The sequence below is a fragment of the Gopherus evgoodei genome, unplaced genomic scaffold, assembly GCF_007399415.2.
Source record: "Gopherus evgoodei ecotype Sinaloan lineage unplaced genomic scaffold, rGopEvg1_v1.p scaffold_33_arrow_ctg1, whole genome shotgun sequence".
Taxonomy (NCBI): Eukaryota; Metazoa; Chordata; order Testudines; family Testudinidae; genus Gopherus; species Gopherus evgoodei.
Genome location: NW_022060005.1, coordinates 3,309,678 through 3,319,804, shown reverse-complemented (window position 1 = coordinate 3,319,804; position 10,127 = coordinate 3,309,678).

Below are 10,127 nucleotides of genomic sequence, written 5' to 3'. Positions count from 1 at the left end.
GTGGTGGGTCCCTCTTCAGCGGTAATTTGCCGGCGGGGGGTCCTTCCACCCCGGAGCGGAAGGACCCCCCTGCCGGCAAAGACTGGGAACAGAACAAGCTCCGGGGCCTGGCCCCACAAGAGTTTTCCGGGCCCCCCGGAGCGAGTGAAGGACCCCGCTCCAGGAACCCCGAAAAACTCTCGTGGGGGCCCCTGCGGAGCCCGGGGCCTGGGGCAAATTGCCCCTCTTGCGCCCCCCTCTGGGCAGCCCTGCCTTTCAGAAGTGCTGTACCGAGTCTTCATTTATTCACTCTAATTTAAGGTTTTGTGTGCTGGTAATACATTTTAACTTTCTAGAAGGTCTCTTTCTTAAAAAAAAAAAAAAAACCTAGACAAATTAGAGGACTGGGGCAAAAGAAACCTGATGAGGTTCAACAAGGACAAGTGCAGAGTCCTGCACTTACGATGGAAGAATCCCATGCATTGCTACAGACTTGGGACTGAATGGCTAGGCAGCAGTTCTGCAGAAAAGGACCTAGGGGTTACAGTGGACAAGAAGCTGGATATGAGTCAACAGTGTGTCCTTGTTGCGAAGAAGGCTAACAGCATTTTAGACTGTATAAGTAGGGGTATTGCCAGCAGATAGAGGGATGTGATCATTCCCCTCTATTCGACATTGATGAGGCCTCATCTGGAGCAGTATGTCCAGTTTTGGGCCCCACACTACAAGAAGGTTGTGGAAAAATTGGAATGAGTCCAGCAGAGGGCAACAAAAATGATTAGGAGGCTGGAGCACTTGACTTATGAGGAGAGGCTGAGGGAACTGGGATTGTTTAGTCTGCAGAAGAGAAGAATGAGGGGGGATTTGATAGCTGCTTTCAACTACCTGAAAGGGGGTTCCAAAGAGGGTGGATCTAGACTGTTCTCAGTGGTAGCAGATGACAGAACAAGGAGTAATGGTTTCAAGTTGCAGTGGGGGAGGTTTAGGTTGGATATTAGGAAAAACTTTTTCACTCAGAGAGTGGTGCAGCACTGGAATGGGTTACCTAGGGAGGTGGTGGAATCTCCATCCTTAGAGGTTTTTAAGATCACGCTTGACAAAGCCCTGGCTAGGATGATTTAGTTGGGAATTGGTCCTGCTTTGAGCAGGGGGTTGGACTAGATGACCTCCTGAGGTCCCTTCCAACCCTGTTATTCTATGATTCTGATTCTCTGCCCCCCCAGCAGTGCCAAAACTGGGGTTCAAAACCAAGGGGCTGTTTTCTTAGCCCCCTCCCCCTCTTATTATGATCATTAATAAGAACACTGAGCAGCTGGGACAAAGTGTATGGGGGGGTATGCTGAGAGCCACTGACCCAAGCTGTGAACCCCGTGTATCATGCAGCACTTCTACCTTCACCCGGGCATTTCTTGCTGCTTTCCGCAGCATTTGGCAAGTCGCCGTCTTGTTGTACAGAGATGAAGAAATAAGGGACATCCCTTGTAATAAGGGACTATTGGCAATCCTAGGTCAAACCCACAGGCTCAGCCAGTCTGGTACTGCCCCCCTTGCCACCCCACATTAGATCAGTGGGTCCAGCCAGCCGGTATCTCACCCCCCACCACCCCAGAACAGATCGGTGGGTCCAGCCAGCCGGTATCTCACCCCCCGCCACCTCAGAACACATCGGTGGGTCCAGCCAGCCGGTATCTCACCCCCCCGCCACCCCAGAACAGATTGGTGGGTCCAGCCAGCCGGTATCTCACCCCCTGCCACCCCAGAACAGATCAGTGGGTCCAGCCAGCCGGTATCTCACACCCATCTGCCTCAGAACAGATCAGTGGGCCTAGCCAGCCCAGTGTCCGATTTCCAACAGCACCAGCTGTGCAGTGGCAGGTGTAACAGCCTGGTGATGGGCAGGGCCAGTGCAAGGATGTTTCATGCCCTAGGCAAAACTTCCACCTTGCGCCCTCCCCTGTCCCCGAGCCCCTGCCCTGAGGCACCTCCCCCCTGTGGCAGCTCCCCACCCTCCGCCCTAAGGCACCCCCCAGCCCCAACTCACGCCTGTCCTGCCTCTTCCCTGAGCACACCGTGGATTCTTCACTTCTCCCGCCTCCCAGGCTTGCAGCGCCTAAGCTGGTTGGTGCCGCAAGCCTGGAAGGCAGGAGAAGTGAAGCAGCGACGGCGTGCTCGGGGAGGAGGTGGAGCAGGGGAAAGCTGCTTCACTTCTCCTGCCTCCCAGGCTTCCAGCACCAATCAGCTTAGGTGCCGCAAGCCCGGGAGGCGGGAGAAGTGAAGCAGCCACGGCATGCTCGGGGAGCAGGCAGGGCGGGGGTGAGCTGGGACAGGGAGTTCCCCTGTGTGCCGCCTCCCCTTACTTGCTGCAGACAGCCCTCCCCAACTCCCCTGCCCCAGCTCCCTCCACCTGAATGCCGGCGGTGACCAGGGCAGCCAAAGATCCGGCCGCCGTAGTCGCTTCCAAAGAAAATGCCGCCCCCCAAATCCTAGCACCCTAGACAACCGCCTAGGTCACCTAAATGGTTGCACCGGCCTTGGTGATGGGGCCCTAGCAAGATAAACCACACACATGCAAACATGCAAACTGTTAATCTCACAGTGACACATAGTGGCAGGGAGTCCCACAGGCTAACCGTGCATGACACAGGGAAAAGTGAGAGCCAGCCACCCCATTTCCTCAGGCGGCATTTTGAATGTCTCCCCCTTCCATTTCCACCAACCTGTCTCCTGTCTGGGAGCAGCCAGTCTTGGGTGTCACTCATTATCTTGGGGTCCTCTGGCAGGTCCAGGGAAAGGGGATTTCTGAGCACTCCCAAATCAGATGGGTGGATTGGAGGTATCAGGGTGGTGAATTCTCACACCCCTGGGGTGCATAAATGGCAACTAGATCTTGTACCAGGTCTTAGCCCTGGGGCAATTCCTCCCTTCACCAGGGCCCCGGTCAATATCCTCAAGGCATGTGCACCTGCCTCTCCCGCTGTCCTGCAAACCACCACTTCGGTCTCAGTCCCATTCCCTCCGGGCCACCAGTGGAGCAGGGCACAGGCAGCGCTGCCCCCTCAGTATTGGATCACAAATGACCCGGTAGAATTTTGAGCCTTTGCTGCAGCAACGGGTGTGGTATCTCGCTCTTTTGGTGGCAATCACTAGGGCTATGGATTTTGTGCCAGGGCTGGGATGATGGAGGGGTGTGGGAAGGAGATAGCTGCTAGCTAGCAAGCTCCCACTCACTTACAGAGCAAGCTTGGGAGCTCTGATCAGAGGGACGCTGACTCCAGTGGAGTGATGCTGATTGTCCCTGGCTGCAGATCTGGCCCCATTGACTCCAATGGAGCTATGGCCCATTGACCCCAGCTGGGGATCTGGATCCATTGACTCCAGTAGAGCTACAGCCCATTGTTGAGAGTCTAAAATAGGAAAAGAACAAGTTAAAAATGACTTAGACAAGTTAGATGTCTTCAAATCATGAGGGCCTGATGAAATGCATCCCACAATACTCAAAGAGCTGACTGAGGAGATATCTGAGCCATTAGTGATTATCTTTGAAAAGTCATAGAAGATGGGAGACATTCCAGAAGACTGGAAAAGGGCAAATATAGTGCCCATCTAAAAAGGGAAATAAGGACAACTCGGGGAATTACAGACCAGTCAGCTTAACTTCTGTACCCGGAAAGATAATGGAGCAAATAATTAAGCAATCAATTTGCAAACACGCGTAGAAGATTAAAAGGTGATAAATAACAGTCATCATGGATTTGTCAAGAACAAATGTGTCAAACAAACCTGATAGCTTTCTTTGATGGGGTAACAAGCCTCGTGGATAGTGTGAAGTGGTAGATGTGGTATATCTTGACTTTAGTAAGGCTTTTGATACTATCTCTCATGATCTTCTCATAAACAAACTAGGGAAATACAACCTAGATGGAGCTACTACAAGGTGGGTGCATAACTGGTTGGAAAATTGTTCTCAGAAAGTAGTTATCTATGGTTCACAGTCATGTTGGAAGGGCATAATGAGTGGGGTCCTGCAGGGATCGGTTCTAGGTCTGGTTCTGTTCAATATCTTCATCAATGATTTAGATAATGACATAGAGAGTACATGTGTAAAGTTTGCAGATGATACCAAGCTGGGAGGGGTTGCAAGTGCTTTGAAGGGTAGGATTAAAATTCAATATGATGTGGACAAACTGGAGAAATGGTCTGAAGTAAAAAGGATGAAATTCAATAAGGACAAATGCAAAGTACTCCATTTAGGAAGGAACAATCAGTTGCACACATACAAAATAGGAAATAACTGTGGCAGGAAGGAGTACTGCAGAAAGGGATCTGGGTCATAGTGGATCACAAGCTAAATATGAGCCAACAATGTAATGCTGTTGCAAAAAAAGCAAACATCATTATCAGGAGTATTGTAAGCAAGACACAAGAAGTAATTCTTCCACTCTACTCCGTGCTGATTAGGGCTTGACTAGAGTATTGTGTCCAGTTCTGGGCACCACATTTCAGGAAAGATGTGGACAAACTGGAGAAAGTCCAGAGAAGAGCAACAAAAATGATGAAAGGGCTAGAAAACATGACCTATGAGGGAAGATTGAAAAAACTGGGTTTTTTTAGTCTGGAGAAATGAAGACTGAGAGGGGACATGATGATAGTTTTCAAGTACATAAAAGGTTGTTACCAGGAGGAAGGAGAAAAATTGTTCTTAACCTCTGAGGATAGGACAAGAACCAATGGGCTTAAATTGCAGCAAAGGCGGTTTAGGTTGGACATTAGGAAAAATTTCCTAACTATTAGGGTGATTAAGCATTGGAATAAATTGTCTAGGGAGGTTGTGGAATCTCCATCACTGGGGATTTTTAAGAGCAGGTTGGACAAACACCTGTCAGGAATGGTCTAGATAATACTTAGTCCTGCAATGAATGCAGAGGATGACCTCTCTAGGTCCTTTCCAGTTCTATGATTCTATGATTTTATGACCCCAGCTGGGGATCTGGCCCCATAACTCCAATGGGGCTATAGACCATTGACATGGGCTGTAGCCCCATTGACTACAGCTACATTGGAATACAAGCCCCACTGCATGGCTGAAGCTGGCCTGGGTCAGCTGAGTCAGGCTCATGGGACTTGGCTTCAGAGGTTAAAAGTTGCTGTGTAGACATTCATGCTTGGATCAGAGTCCTGGCTCTGGGATCCTTCCCCCTTGCACAGTCCCAGGGGCCAGGTTCCAGCCCTAGCCTGAACGTCTACACAGCAATTTTTAGCTCCACAGCCTGAGCCCCACAAGCGTGAGGCAGCTGCTCCTGGCCAGCCATGGGTCTTTTATTCCAGCTTAGATGTCTCTCGGTGACTGGGCTAGTACAACCCAGATAATAAACACTGAACCATGACTGGGAATGTTTCAACCCACCCCTTCCCCCACCCAAAAAGGTGTCATCTTTGATGTTTTCCATGGGGAATTTTGGAACGAGGCACTTTTCCTGTTGTGCTGAATGCTGGTTTTCATTTGGGTTTGTAAAATATTTTAGACTTTGGTGGTGTTTCTCCCCAGGTTTTCCCCCTTCTCTTGCCACTGAATGGAAGAGCCCAAATGACTCACTTAAAGCTTTCTTTGATTATTTTTCCTCTGTCTTTTTGCGGACAGCACCTCTAGGGTATGGCTACACTACCCACCAGACCATTGGGTAGCGATCGATCCATCCCCGAATGCACTCCCCGTCGACTCTGGAACTCCACCAGGGTGAGAGGTGGAAGCGGAGTCGATGGGGGAGCGGCGGCTGTCGATCCCGCACAGCGAGGATGCGAAGTAAGTCGATCTAAGATACGTTGACTTCAGCTATCCTTTTCTCGTAGCTGAAGTTGCGTATCTTAGATTGATCCTCCCACCAGTGTAGACCAGACCCAAGTGTCACACAGGGCTGGATTAACCTTTTGTGTGCCTGGCACCAAACATGGTTTCTGTAAAGGGAAATCGTGTCTTACTAATCTATTAGAGTTCTTTGAAGGGGTCAACAAACATGTGGACAAGGGGGATCCAGTGGACATAGTGTACTTAGATTTCCAGAAAGCCTTTGACAAGGTCCCTCACCAAAGGCTGTTACATAAATTAAGCTGTCATGGGATAAAAGGGAAGGTCCTTTCATGGACTGAGACTGGCTAAAAGATAGGGAACAAAGGGTAGGAATTAATGGTAAATTCTCAGAATGGAGAGGGATAACTAGTGGTGTTCCCCAAGGGTCAGTCCTAGGACCAATCCTATTTAATTTATTCATAAATGATCTGGAGAAAGGGGTAAACAGTGAGGTGGCAAAGTTTGCAGATGATACTAAACTACTCAAGATAGTTAAGACCAAAGCAGATTGTGAAGAACTTCAAAAAGATCTCACAAAACTAAGTGATTGGGCAACAAAATGGCATATGAAATTTAATGTGGATAAATGTAAAGTAATGCACATTGTAAAAAATAACCCCAACTATACATACAATATGATGGGGGCTAATTTAGCTACAATGAGTCAGGAAAAAGATCTTGGCATCATCGTGGATAGTTCTCTGAAGATGTCCACGCAGTGTGCAGAGGTGGTCAAAAAAGCAAACAAGATGTTAGGAATCATTAAAAAGGGGATAGAGAATAAGACTGAGAATATATTATTGCCCTTATATAAATCCATGGTACGCCCACATCTCGAATACTGTGTACAGATGTGGTCTCCTCACCTCAAAAAAGATGTTCTAGCACTAGATGAGGTTCAGAAAAGGGCAACTAAAATGATTAGGGGTTTGGAGAGGGTCCCATACGAGGAAAGATTAAAGAGGCTAGGCCTCTTCAGCTTGGAAAAGAGGAGACTAAGGGGGGATATGACAGAGGTATATAAAATCATGAGTGATGTTGAGAAATTGGATAAGGAAAAAGTTATTTACTTATTCCCATAATTCAAGAACTAGGGGTCACCAAATGAAATTAATAGGTAGCAGGTTTAAAACAAATAAAAGGAAGTTCTTCACACAGCGCACAGTCAACTTGTGGAACTCCTTACCTGAGGAGGTTGTGAAGGCTGGGATTATAACAGTGTTTAAAAGGGAACTGGATAAATTCATGGTGGCTAAGTCCATAAATGGCTATTAGCCAGGAAGGGTAAAAATGGTGTCCCTAGCCTCTGTTCATCAGAGGATGGAGATGGATGGCAGGAGAGAGATCACTTGATCATTGCCTGTTAGCTTCACTCTTTCTGGAGCACCTAGCATTGGCCACTGTCGGCAGACAGATACTGGGCTAGATGGACCTTTGGTCTGACCTGGTACGGCCGTTTTTATGTTCTTATGGCCCCCCATGGATGCAATGGAGCATGGTGTATGTGTGTGTGGGGGTGTTGTCACGGAGTCCCTGGGTGATGCTCTGGAACTGCTCCCCACAAAGCCAGTCAGGACTTTGGGGAGCCTCCTCTCCCTTGGAGGAGACTTTTTCAGGGCAAGAAGCTCACACGTCTTCACCTCCTGGGTCTCTCCTTGGAGCATTCAGCATCCTCTGCCCCTCCATGCGCTTCCCCCAGCGAGCCCGCCCCAGCGGGGTCCTGGGGAAGCCACAGGGTCCGGCCCTCCACTTTTCAGTCAGACGTGACTCTCAGCCAGCCAGTAAAACAGAGGTTTATCCGATGACAGGAACACAGTCTAAAACAGAGCTTGTAGGTACCGTGAGCTGGACCCCTTTGCTGGTTCCATTCTGGGGGGCAGTGAGCCAGACCCCCACATCTGCACTTGACTCCTCATCCCCAGCCAGCTCCAGACTGACAACCCCCTCCAGCCCCTCCTCTCTGGACTTTGTCTCTTTCCCGGGCCAGGAGGCCACCTGAACTCTTTGTTCTCCCATACCTTTAGCATCCCCTTGGCGTGGGGGGAGGGCTTGGCCATTAGTTGCTAGGTGACAGAGGGTCAGCCAGGAACTGAGGCCCCCCCCCACAGTATTCAGAGGGAACATTAAGAACAGCCCCACTTCATCACAGGTGTTGGTCGGTTCCTGGAGCAAGGGGCAGGTCAGGGCCATGACATGGGAGGGACAGCCCAACTCTGCCCAGCCCAGTGCAAGCACACTATTTACAAACCGGCAGTTCCCAGACGCACAATGGCACACCCAGCCCTGTGCTGCCAGCATGCCCCTTCCCCTCAGGGGTGGGCCCATGCTGTGCCACACAGCCCACACTGGTCTGCCCAGCCCTGTGCTGCCAGTGTGCCCCTTCCCCTCAGGGTGGGCCCATGCCATGTCACACAGCCCCCTTGACCAACATCGAAACATCTCCGATTCCCTATGGCCATAACCCCCTGGACCCACTATACCCAGCACCCCCCCCCAGACCCTGCCACAAATGCACAGCACCCTGCACACCACCACCTCTGCCCCGCACCTCCCTGCCCACATCCCCAGCACCCCACACAGAACCCCCACTCCCTTGTGCCCCAATACACAGAGATCTTCCCCACCCTCTCACAGCCCAGCACCCCCTCCCTCCAGGCCCTCCAGAGACCCACTCCTCCACACCCTACCTCCCGGCTGCACTCACCAGGCCTCTGGGAGGTGACCGTGTCTGCCAGACTGAGCTGCCCATGCAACCAGAGCTGGTCCTGGGGCAGGGAATCGCTCTAGCCCCTTGGGAGTGGTGCAATCAGCCAGGCCAGGGCCTGCCCTGGGCGGGCTCCTGCAGGACCCACGTGCCTGGATGGGCCGAGCCAAGCCCCCACACTGTCCCCCCACAACTGGCCAAAACTGGCCAGGCTTCTGCACCAATCCCAGGCGACTCAGCTCCAGGGAGACAGGCAGAACCCTCAGGTGGTGGGAAGCAGAGACTGCCCAGAACTGGAGGTGCCCTGGGGTCTGGCCAGGGGGCAGAGAGAAGCCAGCAGGTGGGGCCTGGGAGTGGAGAGGAGCCCTTGGCTGGCAGGCCAAGAGGAGCAAGTGGTGGGCAGGGCGGGAGCCAGCGGCTTGGTGGGGTCTCAGGGCACAGTGTGAGCAGAGCAGGCTGGGACCCCTTCTGAGCATGGGCCCGGCTCTTTGGCACCACTAGCCGCACCACTGGTGCCATTGTAAACCCAGTCCTGGTGTCACTGGGTCTGGCCTGTGTCAGGGGCTCCAAAGCGCTGCCATGCTACAAACACAACCATAAATAATAATCACGTAACAGCTGGGGGGCAGGGGTGTTCTTTATCTTTGTCCATTCAGTACCACACTTCTCCAGCTTTGGAAAAGAGACAGAGCAGCAAAAAGAAGAGAGAAATTGGGTGCTGACCCGCTGCAGTCTGGTTACCGGATCCCGTTACCTGGGCACCTGGCCAGTGTTCTCTCTAATTTTTCCCAGCCATGTGCGGAATTAATTTTGTTATGTGCACCAGTATGGAGGTGATGTGTCACACATCACCTTTATATTGGTGTACGTAACAAAATTAATGTGGCGGGGGTAGGGCCAAGGGGTTGGGAGTGTGGTAGGGGACTTAGGGTTGGGACAGAGTTGGGTACAGGGGATGTGGGCTCCGGCTGAGGGTGCAGGCTCTGGGGTGGGGTTGAGGGGTTTGGGGTGCAGGAAAGTGCTCCGGGCTGGGACTGAGGGGTTCGAAAGGCAGGAGGGGGTGCAGGCTCTGACTGGGGGTGCGGGCTCTGGAGTGGGGCTGGGGATGAGGGGTTTGGGGTGCAGGAGGGTGTTGTAGGCTGGGACTGAGGGGTTTGGAAGGCAGGAGGGGGTGCAGGCTCTGGCTGGGGGTGCAATGGGGCTGGGGATGAGGGGTTTGGGGTGCAAGAGGGTGCTCTGGGCTGGGACTGAGGGGTTCAGAGGGCAGGAGGGGGTGCAGGCTCTGGCTAGGGGTGCAGACTGGGGTGGGGCTGGGGATGAGGGGTTTGGGGTGCAGGAGGGTGCACTAGGCTGGGATTGAGGGGTTTGGAGGGTGGGAGGGGGATCAGGACTGGGACAGAGATTGGGTACAGGCGGTGTGGGCTCTGGGGTGAGGCTGGGAATCAGAGGTTTGGGGTGCAGGAGGGTGCTCTGGGCTGGGATCAAGGGGTTTGGAGCACAAGAGGGGGATCAGGGCTGGGGCAGGGGGTTGTGGCACAAGGAGAGGCTCAGGGGTACAGTCCAGGCGGCACTTACCTCAAGTGGCTCCCGGAAGCACCA